Raw genomic sequence first — 17834 nt, forward strand, 5'->3', positions numbered from 1 at the left:
GCAGTGAGGTGCTGAGCCTTGCTATTGGAACAAGTCTCCAGTGAAGGGCAGAACCTGACCTGGGGTTAAACAGGTAAAAAAAACAAACAAACAAAAAAAAACAGGTAAACAGGTAAAAAAAGTCAGGGCGGAAGCTTTGAAGGACAAGGACAAAAGACTGATAATATGCTGTGGGTTAGTTGAGGATAACACATTCCACCAGAGAGCGAATGTTATCACTGAATATGGAATGAGCTCACAGGATGGCTGTAGAAGGATTTGGAGGCTTCAAGGAGGGGCTTCAGAGCTGATGCTGTGAAAAAACGAGAGGGGTAAGGATGTGGCCGACAGCTCTTGATGGGAAGAGAGGGAGTGAAGGGAGCTCAAGGTCAAAGTCACTGGTAAGCAGAGGCACCCCAGTAACTAAGTAGGGTGGGGGACACAGTAAGGAACTTCATAAATCGTTTGGTAGCTGTTCTTTTTTCAACTTTGGCAAGCTGAGCCACTAGAGGGAGTCTGTGTTGCCAGATGTCAGCAAACGAGGGTTTTAAGTAAACTTTTCATGAATTCCTGTTGTGGTAGGGCTGTATCGCTGAGGTGTCAGCCCCCAGCTCCACTGCAGGATGCAGCTGTACCACAGGGATTGGTGCTGAGAGGGGCAGAGCCTCTGCATTATGGCTCCTGTGTACCTTGCTGCTCAGTGTGCTTTACCAGCTATGCCGGGAAAGATCTCAGCAAGGCTTTCCGGCATGATTTCCTTCTATGACTGCAACAGTCTGTGCATGTGACGTGGATCCTAATGAGAAGTCTCCTTGATCCTAAATTACAGACCCTCCTCTTCCCAAAGGGCAGAGGCTGACCCTTTCTTCAAAACAAAACCATCTTTCCTTATGAATTGTACCAGTGTGGTTGCTGTGCAGCACCGAGAGTGCCTTTTAATATTTGTGACTTTTCTCTCTGCTGCTGCTCAGTTTTTTTTCTGGCATCCAGGCACAATGCTGCTGTTAATCTTCAAATAGCCAGACGAGATACTGAAGGCTAGTGGGATTTAGCAAGAATCCCTGGAAATGTTCATGTTCCCTGCAGTGGGTCTTTCCAGCTCTGCGGTCTGAGTGTGTGCCTCAGAACATGGAGAGATGAGGAGCTGTGCCTCAGGGAGCGTAAGCAGAGCTCCTGGGGAGCTGAACTACAAGTCATACTATTCTTCCTTCTCTGGTAAATTCCTGTCTGTCCACAGAGATACAAAGCCATTGTGTGCCTGTCCCTGCAGTGAGGGATGTCCCTGGGACTGTTGGAGGGAAGTTCTGGTCATGGGGCCCCGGAGGCTTTTGCTGCTCTCCAGAGCACTATACAGTTCTTCCCCCTGTGGGGTGAATAACGTGGCCAGCCTTCCTTCTGAGGCACTGTGGGGAGGTGTGAAAAGTCCATGGAGTAAACAGGTCCCTGCTAGGGTCTGAAGAGCAGCACCAAATATTTCTGTGGGACAGCAATGAAGCTGCTGCTTTGTGTGCTGGTGAATTGAGGGGGACAGGCTTGAGAGGGACAGGCTGTGGCTTGTGGCAAATCTCAGCAAGCACAAGCACCTTCTGTGCTGGGACATCCCCAGTTGGGGATGCCAGCTTTCAGCTGAACTGTTTTCTCAAAAGGAGTATTATTTTTTGGCTGTTGTTCCAGTTTGGGTTCTGCAAACTCTCTTTGACTCAGTGTTGCAGTGAGAGGGGGAAAAATACAGCTTGAATCAGTTCTTGTTTGGCTTCAGATTTCTGTAAGCCAGGTGAGGAAAAGCATTCCAGCTTCGGGACTCAAGCTAACATCATGTTAAACTAACCCATCGTCTTGTTCCTTAATCAAATACAAGGTGCTGCCAGAATTTACTAGTTCAGAGGGTTTTCCATTTCATTGAACTTGATAGCAACCTCCTTGCAAACATCTGATTAGCCAGAAATGGGGTTCTTTGTACAGGCTGCTTGGAAACTTCTGGCAGGAGAAATAAATTATGATTCTCTGATGGCTTGTTTATTTTCAGGGGCTTCTGTTGGCCAAAACATAGCAAGCATCGAAGAGTGACAGTTTCCTTGCTCTCCATACCTTTTCAACTTTAAAGTTTTGTCCATACAGTTTCCTTTCTATGTCTGTTTAGGTATTGTCTAGTCCTTGCCCATCACCTTCTTAGAAATACACTATCCTTGACAAAACAACCAGTATAGCTCTTCTATATGTATGTGGCCACATATCTTTGCTTTCAGCCACTGTATGATCCTTTGCTTGGTAGAGCCTCTTATGTTTCATCTCCTGGATTTTGTGTAGAAGCTTAAAAGTTCTTTTTAGGTATTTTAAATTGTCAGTTGAAGTGTCACATTCTTATAAAATCAAGACTTCTAATTCCAAACCTGACTTACAAAATCTTACTCAGTAGAACTTGGAAATGAAACATCTTTTTGTAGATGCAATGTTTCTGGTTCCAGGAACATTTTGATCTATCAAAGTACTTGTAAGTAAAAAAAATTTAAAAAAAATAAAATTCCTGTGGGAAATATTTTATTTCAACAACACAGCACTTTTCTATGAATAATTATTCCACTGGAAAATGTTCAAAACCTGCAAGTTGTAACCAGGTGCTGGATTTCATTTTTTTTTTGACCTTCTACCCAGTCTTGCCCCAGCTTTTTTTCTCCTTCCAGATAAGGAGTTCTCAGCAGTGTCTTTCAGTGTTAGTAAACTTTCTTCTGAAGTGTTTTTTTTTTTTTTTTTTTTCCATGCCCATCTTCCCACGCCTTAATCTAAGATTCTTTTGAAACTATGAAGGACATGGAGATGCTTGGCACTGAAGTCTGATCACCTCAAGGATGTTCATATTGTACTTGGGCTGTGTCCTGGTTCCACAGCCTGGTGTGTGTGACCATGCTGTGACCTGAGGCCTCTTGTTACAGTGGCTTGCTGCTTTATAATTATTCTTGGGAGGAAGCAGCAGAGAGACAAGGGACTTTGCTAGCATTTGAACTCACACAGTTTTATATTTTTCTCCAGATATTTATTTTTTGAGCTAGAATTAGCATCCTATCTTTCTGATAGATACAAAGAGGAAAAATGTTCTCCTGAAAGCTTCAACACTGTGCTTGAAACAAAGAGCATGATATTAGGAACTTAATGTACAACCTATGACAACAGCTAATTCTTTATCTATTTTGTCCTGTTTAGGAGCCTGCAAAAGCTGGTGGGAATTTGTTACTAATCTGGGGTCTTGGTGCTTGTGTGACTGCCCAAGCATAAGAGCCGTGTGTTATTTCCTGATGCTGTAACTGGGAATGCAACATTTTTGTCTGATAGGCAATACTGTCAGGTAGCAGGAGTATAATTTTCAAAGCTGTCTGTGTGACTTCAAGTTCTGTTTTTAAGTGTAGTTTGCATGCCTGCATGTACATCTGCAAAAGGACTTGGGCCTCTTCAGTGCCTATCCCCAAACTGCAGCTCCCCAGATCTCCTGTGATAACACTGCTGAGCTGTGTTCACAGCGATGGCTTGCAGCTCTTCTGATTATTCCAGATGAATTCTGTGATAAACATCTGTTTCTAGGCAAGCAGCTAGAGTCTAGTTTATGCTGAAGCCTGCTGAGGTGTTCTGTGGCCTCCTTGTTCTGTGGAGGCCGATGTGACAATGTTTTCAGAGAAATTTCTTCTCATCTTGTGTCTCAGGCAGAGAAGGATGGCAGCTGAGGAGGAGGTGTTGGCATTTCTATTTCTAGTAGCACAGTACTCATCTGAATGTGTGAGAAGCCTGTGTTCAAATTTCAAGATGCTTGATGGGCCCTTGAAATCCCAGTCCCAGCTGAGTTACTCTGGAGTACTTTGAGCTGCTTCTCCCCAGTGGAACTGCATAGGAGTTTGGAGGAGCCCTGGTGGTCCTGTGGTCAGGCTGCTTGTACAGGAAGGAAAGCTGTCTGGTTAGGTAACAGGCCCCTGCATGGAGAAAATATATCCTGTGGCCCTTTCCCTCCCTGTTCCTGCTCTGCTGGTGCTCCCTGGTCCAAGGTCCATTTACCTTGTTCTGGATGTCCGAGTGCCTGGTGCCTGTGGTAGAGGGTTTTGCTGTTGGCTGTCCCTCCTGCTCAGGGCTGACTCACATCCTGCCTTCATAACTCATTTGAAACCTTCCTGTTTTTAATTTCTGACTGCAAAGCATCTAGCAAAGCCATGTATGAAGCTGGTTAGAGAAACTGTACTGTGCTGCCTCATCCTGCTTTGCATCACTTCTTCACTCAAGCTGGCTGGTAGGGCGGCAGTAGATATTTTATCTATTGAGTTGTGGCCCTCACGTCGGTGTGAGCTGTCTGAAGGAGCTGGGTGCATGCAGTCCCTGTGCTTGGTGGTGCTGTGGCCAGGGCTGGGGCAGAAGCAGCGCTGTGGGTGTGCTGGAGTTCATGGGGCCTCTGACTGTGTGGTGCCTGGCTTTCACGGCCTTGCTTTCCTAGATATAAAAGCTGCTCACTGCAAAATAATTAAGAGTGATAAACCTGAGTGGAGTCACTCTGGCAAGGTTCAAGACGCTAGGACGGATATGCTGCCTGTTGTAGGGGACCCTGAACAAAGCTGTAGGACCTGCAGGCTGTTCTGGTAACATTTGAGCCCTCAGTGCAGCTACAGAGCAAAATGCTTCCTTTAGGACAAGAAATATGGGCATGTACACACACTCATGTGCACAAACAAATTAAGGGTGGGTGGTGGGGGTTAATGGTGCTTCTGTATGAATCTCTGCAGGCATTTCCTACTCAGAGTGCTTTCCAGTTCAGACAAGCATGTCATGGAGGGTAGCTGCAGCTCTGCTGTCTTGGCATGTTACCCCTTCTTTTGTGAGGTCTGTCTGCCAGCAGAGTCCTGTGACTTCTGGAGGCTGCACAGGCCACCAGGAGCCCATCAGGAGCATGTGGAAGGGTGGTTCTTACCATCCCCTTTCTTCTCTGCTCCCCAGGCAATCCTGATGGAGCTCTTTGCTGCTCACACAAGAATTGGGAGCATTATCTACTAGTCTATACATCTGTCACAGTGCAAAATAAGATTTTGTTAATCAAATTGTATCTGGTTTGTGTTATGCCTTTGCAAATGTTTGAAGTTTTCTATGAAAGGTGTGTGGTTTATAAATAATTTTCTAGGTTTATCAGCCTACTCTCTTGGGCCCATACTCTCAGATGGTTGTATTGGATATTGAAGTAATGATACAGAAATCAGTAGGAGAACTCAAAATCTGTAACTTCTTTCAACTTAAAGAAAGTTGAAGAATTTTCTTAAAGATTTTATTTATTTATTTTTTTTAAGTAATATATATATGTATATATTTGTTTAAGGCTCTGTATCACAGAACAAGACCTGCAGAATTCATCACCTCTCAAGGGAAACCAAGTGAAAACTGGCTTTCTCAGTGTTGAGAGAGTTTCTCAATTCCAGTTTCTTCAAAGGTAATATAGATTTTCCACAGCAAGCTTCAGCTCCTCTTGGAATTCATAACTTAGTTTTATCTCACTATTTGCAACAAAAATACTATAAGCAGGAATGGAAGATTTAAGAATAGAAGTGAATATATGTCTACTGTATTTTCTGAAGGCTGTTTTTGTGAAAGATCTTACATACAAGACCTGATTTATCTCTGCCTGTATGTTTCATACTGCTGTAAAGCTTTTGCTTAAATAGCTTTACTTGTGAGAGACCCTCCCTTCTGAGAGGGCCTTCCTCCCTGGTGAAAGAGGGAAATCAGCACTCTCTGTTTAAGCTGAATACAGTGAACAGCAATAAATAAAGCAGAGAAGCTGGAACTGCTGGGTGGTGATGACAGCAGCACCTGGGCTGTGCTTTGATGACTTTACAAAGCGCTGCCTCTCCGCATATTGTGTTTCTGAGAGTGCTGCACCCAGGGCTGTATTGTTATCTTGTTTGGTTTAACATAATATTGCCTCAAGAAATTCCAGCCACTGAATTAGAGTGAGGTCTAGACTTCCTGTCAAAAAATAAATTCTGCTAGTCAAAACTTTCCAGATGAGATGTGAAGATGATAGTAACCATCCTGACTGATGTCAGCTGTTGAGAACAATGCACAGTGTATTGTCTTCCCTTTCCCTTCTCAGACACTGTACAACATTTTTTTTCCCTTTACCTTTAGTTTTTGCTTTAGCTTCACAGAGCAAACTGGAGAATCTGTCCTGTCACCTTGCCTTTTCCCACGTAAATGTCCAGACTTTGCTGGTCACTCTTTTGCTTTTGTCTGGAAGATTGGCTGAGGACTGAGGAGGTGTGATTCTTTCCTTGAGGGGCTCTCTGCTGCTGCTGAGCTACTTTCTGCTGTTAGGTTAACCAGCTGACAAGCACATAGTGGTGAAATCTCCCTCTTGTTAACCAGGAAATCCAGATAATTTCTAACAGATTATACAAACCAACGAGGGTGTATTGGTTGGCTGGGAGCAGATGAATTTAGCTCAGTGTTGCTTACAATGACGTTTTTAAACCTGGAGCTGGTGTGAGATGTATTTTGAAAGTTATATCAGTGAGCACTGCACATGCTGCCAAACTCCTGACTGAAATATAACTGTTCCTCTCTTGTGCAACAACTCATGCAAGTTCATTCAAGCATCCTTACTGATAAGTCCTACCAGGGTCTTTGCTTCTTCATGTCCAAACTTGACCAGCACTGGAACTACACCAGAAAGTTCAGGGCAGCACCTGAGAACGTGGACATGGTATTTCATTAGACAATGCCAGACCTTCCATGCTGCTGAAACACAAAATCTTAGCTCTAGATGCTTTTGAAACTTTGAGATGTTTTCCGTCTGGGTCTGGACTCAGTGCCAATGGATCTCCCTTCTGTTGTTAACTACTGCTATTTATTTTGATAGAGGTATTAAAACAGTGAGTACTTTTGTATCTGAAATCTCTCTGCTTCTGTGAACTATATTTTGTGCATTACCCTAGTTACAGGGCTAATGTAAGCCTAGTTAGCTTAATTAGCCTAGTTACAGGGCAAATTTTGTGCATTAGCCTAGTTAGGTCTAGCTTACTAGGCCTTGGGATGAAACAAAAAATGATAGAAGCTTTTGTTTTGAATATGGACAACCTGAGACTTCCCAGAGACCAACAGGAATGTGGAACAAGTATCTTTACAATTTTTCTCTTCTCCAGAGTAGCTGGTCCATACATGAGCTTAATTTTTGTGGTAACCCTAAGGGTGAGCGCAGTAGCAAACATCAGAGATCTCATTGAAAGCATTAAAAATGTGTTTTATTGTCAGGGAGAGGAACAAAGTGTAAGCCTGAACTGCTTGTGCACCTGCAATGCATGGGAAGATGTTCTCTGCTGCTTCTAGACTCATAGGCAGAGTGGGTTTCTCCAAGTCCATCAGAACTTGTGTGTGAAGGAGTACCTCCCGCAGTGTCCTAAAAGCTCTATGGCTAGCCTGAGATGAAGGACTGGTGGCAATGGAGTAGGAGTGATTTCCTTTGGTGAACCAGTGCTGATCTGAAGTGGAAACTATTGGGAATTCAGGCTGTGGAGCTAGAGGTTTAATCTTCCAGGGCTAAATCAGAGATCAGAGATCAGAGCCTGACCCTATTCTTCATGCTGCTACCCTGCGATGGGTAGCTGAGTTTGGAAATATCCCTCTAATGCCCGGTAAATGAATGTCTACATTGAACAAGCAAGCATTGCCACGCTTGCCAGCCTTAAGAGAAAAGCTTGTGGGATGAGTGGGCACCAGTTTCAAGTAATCCCTCTCTCAGAAACAATCTGTCTCAAGTCAATGGTGAGCAGCGTCAGGATGGGGTAAGCAATCCGTGCTGCTGCTTCTGCTGCATTGTTTGTGGATAAAAGGCATTTAGGTAACCAGACATATAATTCCAAGCTTGGAGCTTAGCTGGTTTGCTTGCCAGCTTTAAATACCAGTTATGTTATTTTGGATACCAGTGGTGTTAGACTATAAGTCTAATCTCTTCTTCGTCAGGGTCTCACTTTTTATTTAGATTTTAAAACTGTATTCAAATGAGGTTTTGACCGAAACTGAATCACTATGTACTTGAAAGCTAAAGAGTTTATCAGGCATCTGATAATGTTTTCAGGATTTCCCCAGATTAGACCGCGGAGTGTACAGACAGGAAGCTGAAGTATTGAGCGCCTGACCAGAGCTTCCTCCAGTGCAAGAGTGGGGGTTTCTCTGACTTGAATTTTTAGCTCTGCATGCATGGTCTGAGCCTTGAGGTCCAAAGGATAAAAAGCACTCAAATCTCCTAGCTGAGTCCTCCGAGCATGGAGAATGGAGCACTGCTCTTAAGGCCTGCTTGCAAGGTCAGCAAAATAGTTCTCACCTCTCCCTGCTGTTGCATTACCTTCCTGGCTCTTTATCAAGCAGGGAATCAGAAAGGGACTTTCCAGAGCTATAAACATATGAGCTGAAGAGATGGGATGAGCCCTTATGCAAATGAGTCTTGATTCCCTTCCCTTTATAAAGTTAAAATGTTTTTGAGAGAGCAACAGATCATCCAGAATGCGGGTGTCCGAGGTTATTACCTTCAAGTGGCTGTATCTCTCTCCTTGCTGTCTGCCTATCTGCCTTTTTTTTTCTGACTGTCTTTCCATTGTAGAGAGCAAAGCGGAGTGATGTAAAATAGAAAATGAGAAATGCAAACCTGTGGTGATTGAAGAAGAGGAAGGAAAATGAAAGAGAAAAAGCTGAAGAGTGGGAAAAAGATAAAATAAAATGAATTTTGGGGATTCCACTGTGAGTAAGAGCTGAAAAAAATGTAAGCTGATTTATTACATGCTTATCTTCTGCCTGAGAGCCAGTGTGCTTTGTGTATATGAAAGGTAAATTGCACGTTAAAGATTTAATCAAAACGCCAAATTCTTCCTCAATTACTCCAACTGTAAACCAGAGTAATTCTGTCAACTTTGATGAATTTACATTTTGTAAGCAGCAGCAGATTCAAGATAATTCAAAATAACTTAAATATTTTATGCTTATGCTAAAGTGATCAAAAAAAAATTAGAATGACTTTTAAATACTGCTCTGTCAGGGAAACTACACGTTTTCTAATGCTACTTTTCACCAGGCAGGAGTTTTTTTGCTATTGTCATTGCAGTGCTGTTATGACTTTATTGTGAATCCAGTGACAATATAGAAATAAGGTGTGATGATTTTATGTGCATATATATTTTCCTTGCATTATGATTTATGTATATTCATTTTTATTTTAAACCTGTATCTTAACAACTTTTTAAATAGGGAGAAGGCATGAGTTAATTGATGTAGGTATTTTTCTCTCTTGCCATCAAGTGCCAATGATTTTGATGATGGCAAGTATATGACTGCAGCCAAAGGGTTTAACTGGCTATGCTTGGTTTTCTTTCACATTGATCCTTTACTCTTTTCAAGATGGTTTATTTATTTTTTCTTTTATATGCTCTGAGCTTAGCTGGGCATCCAGAAGTTTGTTTTGTATTTTGGGAAAAGAGGCAAATGAAATGCCATGGGTTTCCTCGGAATATCCAGATTCTTTGTTGGGTTGGAAAGATGCAGAGATAGGTTTCTGGAGTTTGCAGGATAAGACATCTTCCATACCTCCCTCTCCTCACCTGATTAGTGCCAGTTTCTCTTTTTTTCTGAATAGTTTGAAAAATACAATTTTGAGTGAAATGAAATTATTTGCAAAGCTGAATGGAGCAGTACAAATGGTACTGGGTAAATAATCAGAATTGAACCTTATTTTTTTTTTCTTTTAAAATACAATTTTCATTTTCTTATTTGTTCTTGTGAAAGAGTAATAGCAGAAAAGTATTTTGGTTTAGGCCTGCAAATAGCTTCTAGTGCACCTAAAATGATTGGGTTTTGTTTTCAGAAAATGATTGTAATAAAAATAATTCCAGATTCAGCTAAATGACATTTTCTTTTGCCTTTTTCCATTTTGGCTAGTGGATGAACACATGGCTAATTGCCATAGCCAAGGGTGCAGACCATTATGAGGACCAGCTATATTTCACATTCATCTGGGAGAATACTGAGATTTTATTTTCTGTGGGAAATGGTGATGCAAAAAATGAATTCTTTTGATGATTAAAATGTATCCTTTTATGTGTTTTTACTGGTCAGATCGAACACATTATCCAGCTTTTCCCACAATTACAAAAGAAAAGACAAAAGTCAGCTTTCATTATTGAAATAGATTTTGTGGAAGGTTTTTGAACAAATTCCCTAGCGTCATGAGCAATGCTGCAGCTACTCTCTTTGCTGCAGTGTTTCAGGTATCAGTCCTCCATCTCAATTTGCTTCAGGTGCTCCGAGCAGTTTTGTGTTGGACAGCAGAGCCCAGAGCTTCGGAGGAACAGGATGTGAGGACTGCTAGGACAGCAGGACAAGGCTGCAGTGGGGATATGTTGCCAGGACAGAGGTCGCAGATGTGTCCGTGGTGGCCCACGGCCTTCTTGGGGGGATTCATTAAGCAGAAGCCTAGAAAATGGAGCTGCAAAAAACTGTTTCAAAGCTGCATATGGGGTTAGGAGGCTTTGATCATGCAGAATATCCAAGACTCCACTGGCAACTTGAGAGATTGGATGTTAAGTCTGTGTACACATCAAAGAACGTCTTTACTTTTCACTGTAATCCTTTGTAGTAGTCAACATACTTGGCTAAATATTCAAGAGATGATTATGCTGAATCTGAATGGCACCTAAAATTATTTTCTTTAAAACCAGCTCTGGTGAGTTCAAGGGGAGCCAGCCTTAAAATTCTGGCGAGCCAGCAAGCATATCCCAGAGGAGGGCAGCTTGGCTCCCCGGAGGCTGTCTGTATCAGTGGTTCTCAGCCTTTTCTAATGGAGCCTTTCTGAAAAAAACACTCCTGGACCATTTCCCATGCCCAACAAGGAGCCGTCTGCACCTGCAGGCAGTCCCTGGCAGCATCCAGAAACCGGCTCCCGGCTCTGTCTGCCAGCACTGGTGCCTCTGCCAGCAGGCTGGGAATAGAAGAATTTTTTTTATTTTTATTTTTATTTTTATTTTTATTTTATTTTATTTTTTTTTTTAAATCTTCTAAATGAGCTCGGTCACAGAGCAGTTCCTGGTGTCTGACAGAAAGCAGTGGTCTGCAGCCCACAAGCTGCTTAACAGATCTACCTAGCCCGCAGTGGCTAGGGTGCCTTCACTGGGTGGTGATGCAGTGCTCTCAGGCTATTTTATTAACTCTCGTGCACCTTTCTCTGAAATAACAGTTGCCAGTTTCCCCAGTAGTTGAGCTGTTTCATTATTCTAATATTATACTAGTTGATTTCAGTGAATTAATATCAAAATGGGCTATGAATGAATGGAAAGCATGTTTGCTCTTCAGAGACTACTTTATTTTCAGTAACTATGGTATAGTTATAATAGAAAATATAAATACAGCAATCTTTTATATTTTAAGCATTTATATGCTGAACCTGTTTTAAGCAAAAATTATCTCTGGCCACTAATGGATTGCTAACATAATTATTATAACGTGCTTTTCCGAATAAAATTCTTGCTGGATGATCATCACATTCCTTTTTGAAATAATGGGAGGGTTACTAAAAAGTTGATTAATGTTTGCCTGTTTTTTTAACTGTTTGCATAGAACCTAATCATTTTGGGTTAGTAATACATAGCATAGTAGTTATGCAGTGACAAAGATCTGTGCAATTTCAACAGTTGAATCATTGCCAGTTCTTTTTATTAAAAATGTGGCAACTAGAAGGGAGTGAGCAATGGCCATCTACTTTTTCCCATTTACTTTTTCCCCTCTTCCTATATTTTTGGATGTTTACTTGACATCTGAAGTGTATGGCTTGACCAGTCATTTCAAGCTCTCGGTTCCGCTACTTTTATCGGGAATTGGTTCAGCACAGCAGTTCATAGTACCACCCTGCATTTTCACGTGTTGGGAGACAGCATGTGTGTCACTTCCAGTGCCTGCGATGTGCGTGTGCGGTGGTCAGATATCCAAACTGAGGAAGAAAGTGTTGGATTTGGGGACAACTCCACATTCAAAGAGGTAGGCCTTTTCCTTCACCCTCACTGTCAGTCACTGACATGAAATGTTTTGCTGCTTTAGAGGAAAAACTTACTGCTGAAATTAGAAGAAATGAATAGGGATGGAGTTTCACAGATTTGCAAGGGCTTTTAACTTCTCAATTCTCATTACCCTTGTTAGCATGCTGAAAACTGCCTTTCTGGCAGGCCCTGCTGTTTCTTGCAACATCTGGGGAGTGTCAGTCAGTACAGCAGTTACTGCAGTTGTGTCAGTGTAAAAAATGCATGTTTTAGACTGCTTACATTCCCTGCGCTGTGTTTCCTCCTGTCATCTGAGAATATGTAAAAAGAATTTTGGACCACATAGATGTCTGCATTTTTCAGTACAAAAAACTTGCTAGAATTGTGTTCCATATAGAGCTGTGACCTACTGTGGCTTGCTATAAATGTAACTGTACGCTATACAGATTACTAAAATACCTGCTTTTAGAAGGTTTTGTAATTATTGCTGATGGCAAGAAAGTTAAAAATATGAAATAAATTTTTCATGATATGATCCATATTATAGTTTTAAGCAGCTAAGTGGTCATACATGGCAGTCTAAGTGTGAATATATGTTTTTCCTAGTGATTTATGTGCTTTGCCATGTGCTTTCTCTTTAAATTAGTGAAAAAATGCAAAAGATGTCAGTTTTAGGTCAAAAAAATGAAATGGAATATGCAAACATTTTTATCTTTCATAAAGGAAAGTGGTCTGATGCACAAAGCACTGTGTTGTTGGAAAATGTGATTAAAATGGAGACAACAGAACTGAACCCCCAGATAAGCAGGGTGGAATAATTCTACAAGAGAGGAAATTGAATGTTTGTTATTTGTGACTTGGGTATTGGCAGCAGAAATATAACTACTGCTTGAAATTAAAAATGCATCCAGAAAACAACTGGGAGTTTCAGAATGCATTTTGGGAACAAATGCAGTTCCTTTTGCCAAGACCAAAATATGTGTGTGGGCTAATACTGATTTCTTCATGAAAGTGATTTTTTTGTTTGTTTGTTTCAAACACAAATTAACAATTTCAGATTTTTTTTATATATATATATATTTTTTGTTTGGTGGGGGGACAATGAAAATGTCTGTATAGTTTCTGGGCTGTGAAGGCATGGTGGACCTGCATTTACCATCTTGAATGGTTCAAGAGAAGGAGTACCTACAGGGAGTTTCTCATCTGATATTGCTGATAGTCTTCACGAGCATGGTGAGAGTCCAGGAAGTAATCTTGGAGCAGGGTGTGTTTAGCACTAGTGTATCTCTGTGATGTGACCTGGTATTAGAACTGTTTAGCTCAAGAGCAAAGCTTAGGTGGGCCTTTTCTTTGCAATTGCACCAAAGGTTTGCTCTTGCATTTTTTCAGTATTGAACATGATTTTTATAAAACTAGGAAACACTTATAGATTCTCTACATGTGAGCACTCTTTGCCTGCAAACATGGATATTAGCTTTACTGAAAAGGATTAACAAAACTGAAGGTGTATTAAAGTATAAGAGGTGTTTGCCTTGTACCTAAGCAGCTGTGCCAGGACCTCCTTGCTGATGCTTACTTCATGAACAGAGCAGCTCCACGGGCAGTGTGAATGATGGAAGAAAACCTGGCCAGTGTAGAAAAGGCCTGATTGCTGTGGTGCCTGTCCTGTAACCTGAGAGGAGCCCAGCACATCGTGCACCTCCTACGAAACAGGCATGTGGGGAAGAAATCAGAATTACCACGGGAAGCAGGGGGTCAGGGAACACTTCCTCTCTGTGAAAGTTCAGGAAAGAGGAAAATTGAATAATTTATTGTTGTGTGTTTTTTTTTTTTTTTTTAATGGAGAAGCCAGGAAGAGTCGGATCAGGGGTTTAAAGATTAACAGACAAGGTTTTAAACATGAGGTCTAGGTTCATCATGCTGAGCAGTAGTTTCTTGCTGACCTGTGAACTACAAACAAACGTGCCAGCCAGTGTGAGGCTGCTCCACAGCTGGGCTGTCATGCAGGCTGAGTGAGGTCTGCCCAGCGTTTTGCCCTCTTGCTTCAACTAGCCAGATGTCAGCATGGCTGTGAGATGCGTGTTTTTCCACTAGCTGTGGGAAAAATGTATTTAAGTAAGGGTCAAGAAGATGCATTATGTTCCTAATGAAATGTGACCATATTTATATTTTATTTCAAGTTCCCCATCAGTGTTAATTAATTAGCACCCATGATGAGCTCATCTAAATAGTATCTGGATTTCATGAGAAGCTGTGGTACGTCATTGACTGATTAAGCATTAAAATCTCACTCCTCAATGTTTGTTCAGACAAACGTAGATGTATTAGAAAGAAAGGTAGTAATGGCAACATGGAGAATAAAAATACAGGATGGTAAGGAAAATGCAGAGAATTTACACATTCCATTAACTTGATGGCTTTAGGATCATTATGTTCATTTCCTGTTAAAACATATTTAATACAAAAGGAAACTTATGGAAGAATAGTCTTCAGGCACTTAACATTACTTAATCACTCTAAAAAGATTTGCCTTTTGGTGTAGCAGTAAAACTTTATATGATGATTGCCTATTAAGTGTCTGTCCTTTAGGGATGGTAATTTCTACTGTAATAAGATCTCCAAGTTGTAAGGTACTAAGTGACCCTGCTGGAATACGAAACAATAATGTTTTTTCAAAAAGTAGATTTATGGCCTGCTGAGAGACTCAGCTCCTTGCTGCTCTTGCAAAGGCAGAACTGTGTAATTTTTATGAGCTTTCTTCTTGTTTGCAAATGCATGAATTTAATTCTTGAACAAATGAATTCTCAGAGGGTGGGCTACCCTCCAGGACTGACACTAAAACGACAGAGGATGGTGCACATGAAGTTGATCATGGGTCAAAGCAGAACGTAGTTGACACTGGCATCATGTATTTTTAAGATCAAAGAGAACTAACGCAGTGTGACAGCATTAAATACAGCAGGCAGACTGAAAGAGAATTTGACCTTTTCTCCTACTTAATTATAAAAACCCTTTTAAGTCAACTTACCTTGAAAATGACTGGAGTTGTGAAGATATACCTGTCCATACCTGCTGTTTAGGAATTTCAGTAGGACACAGGCAGTGCTGATAGGGAATTTGGCTGGGCTCTCCACCCTGGGGATACCTTTGGGACGAGTCCCTCTGCAGAGCTTTGGGACAGAGTGGAGCTGCCCACCACAGCAGCAGGCATTAGAAGTTCCCAAGTCTGGGATGGTAATCTTAAAACAAGTACTCATCCCCAGCCCTGCTTTGAGGGTATCTGCCTTCCATGCTTGGCTCTCTAGAAAGGCAAGCCGTTCATCTGAGGGGTGGGAGAGGTGATTTCAGCTTCCCCCGAGCATGGGGAACACCCAATACCCAGCTGCCCTTATGGCCTGGGCCAGGGCTGCTGGGGCACAGCTGCAGGCAGTACTTGAATTTGCCTGCTTGGGGCTACCTCAGGTCCATTTACTGTGTTTTGAAGAGGATGATTTACCATTTTCCTGTCTTTAGTGTCTGATTGGTTAGTGCAATGCAAACAGGTGTGAAAGTTGGGTGTCTCCTGGCTCTGGGTGCTGACCACACCACGCCAACTTCTCCTGGGCGCTGCACAGAAATGCCATGCGTTGAACACAGGCTCTGGAATCTGTCCCAAGGGCACTTCTTTTTGATCCTTTCTGTGTTTTACCATATTGTGTTTTTATTTATGGTCATTTTGTTATTTTTTTCTTGTTTTAGATTGGAAGAGTTACTACCACAGGAGGGCTGCTGGCAAATATCTTGCTTAACGTCAGAACTGATCTTCTTAGCAAGCAGTGCCAATCACAAAAAAACAGACAAACAAAATTTATCACTATGGTATCCTATTCCAAAGTTGCAGATAAATCAGCATATTACTTGAGGGTCTTAACAAGAAGTTACTTTTGTTAATTTTTTTCTTTAATAAAGTCCCATGGAGTCACAGGGGGGGCAAACTGGTCTGAGGATACCACAAGACATTGCTTTGCAAAAATGTTTGCTCAGAGGTTTCCCTCTCAGAAAGACAAATGGTTAAGAAAACATTTTTAATTTCTGTTATTTGGTTGACTGGCTTAATAGCCTAAGAGAACAATTACAGCAGTAAAGACGCGGGCACGCTGTTGGATGCCACAGAAGCTGAGCTGTTGGATGTGGTGCCAAGCACCGTGCTCTGCACTGAGGCTCTGCCCGTCAGGCTGCGGGTGGCACCAATTTAGCTGAAAAAGTGACACTGGGTGTTAGCAAGAATTATTAGCTTCAATTTTCTTAGATGTTAGTTTATTTGAGGTGAAGGTTTTATAGATAAATTCAAGAGATGCTCCTAATTAAATTAAATGATTTAGGAAAGCCAATAGTGATTGCTGTAGGATGGGCTGTCAAAGAACAAGTTTTTCACATTTGTGCAGAGCTGGCTGCTCAGGCAGTTACATGGCAGTCGTGGCCTGGCTGGTGAGCCTTCCTGGGAGCTTTGAATTCCTGTCACTGCTGGGCAAATTTTTTTTGTTTTTTTTTGGTTGGAAAAAGTTGGGCTTTTTCTAATCTAAAAATTGGAAATACTTCGCAGCTTTGAATCAAATTACTTTCTCAAGGAAAAGCTATAAATTCCTAGATACTTGATAAAAATTTTGTTCCAATGTTCTTATTTCAAAAATTTGCACTTATAAAAATTATACTTATTTGTAATTTAAGAAAAGCAGTACTAAAACAAAATAATTCATTTTCTTTGAATTTCTCTTTGAATCATTCTGTTAAGTAAATTTGCTTACATTTTGTTTTCAAGTGTAAGAGATTTAACCTGAAAACATCTTGACATCCAAATATTTTATCTCAGATGAAATATTGCTTTTCACTGAACCTAAGGAGATTTTTTTGTAACACCTCATCTCACTGGAATGTAAAGAAATAGGTTTAAAATGTTCCAGATAAATCTGAAATTGATTTTTTTTTTTGTAATCTGAACAGTTTGTGTGTGGTGCTGTGCAGACGTAGCATCTTAATGACAGCCTTTGAAGAGATGAGTACATTATCCAACATCTCACCCAATCTGTTTTTCCTGAAAAACTCTGTTTGGGGTATGAAGTTTGACACCAGTGACTTCTCCTACATTTGTATAGAAATAATGAGGTGTTTCAAGGCTGAGATGTCAGCTTTGATCTTCAGTGCACTTGAGCAGCATCTTAAATGCAGGCCAAAACTCCTGTCTTTGGGTGAGGCTGTCAGCCTGGGACAAGGCTGTCACATCAGGCAAGGCTGTGTCACAGCACAATTGCACCGTGACAGCACTGAGGCCTCCTGCTTGCCTTTTTGCCACCCAGACTCCGATGACTCTGCAGCGATGCACCCGTGTCCGAGTTTGTTCTTCTGAGCTTCTGGAAGGTTTATTTTATTAACAGAGATTTCTGTGTGACTCTGGACTTCTCTGTCTGTGTTGTCTTACTTTAATAAAAAAGGAAAAGGAAATGTGTAACTTACCCCTTTGAAATTCTCAAACAAAGGCTCCCAGAAAAGCGCTGGGTGTTGTATTGTTGTACTACTTAGCTATAAATTTATTTTTTTTATTACTAGGAATTCTGTTATGTGTTAGGGCACCTTCTGTCTATGTATGTGGCTGCTTCTGGTGCCAAAAGAAAACATAAAATAGCTCTTTTCTCGATATATATGTCCTCAAGCTATTATTCTGCATCTGACCTATTGTCTGGATAGAGTTACTTTGGCTGCAGTGAAGATTTCACTCTTCTGTTTTACAGCACCTGGAGGAAAGCCAGGCACTGGGAAGAGAAAGCAGGAGTATGAGATACTGCTGCG

At 41.4% G+C, this 17834-nt stretch overlaps 1 long non-coding RNA gene across 1 annotated transcript; it reads left to right on the forward strand.

Moving 5' to 3' along the window:
- The first annotated feature begins 8146 nt into the window (after positions 1-8146).
- LOC309883414 lies at positions 8147-17786 on the forward strand. The gene is made up of 4 exons (XR_014318450.1): positions 8147-8297; positions 8594-8730; positions 11928-12012; positions 17777-17786. It is a non-coding gene; the product is annotated as an uncharacterized lncRNA (long non-coding RNA).
- The last annotated feature ends 48 nt before the right edge of the window (positions 17787-17834 follow it).

Source organism: Aythya marila (genome assembly GCF_965140915.1).
Source record: "Aythya marila genome assembly, chromosome: 14".
Classification (NCBI taxonomy): Eukaryota; Metazoa; Chordata; class Aves; order Anseriformes; family Anatidae; genus Aythya; species Aythya marila.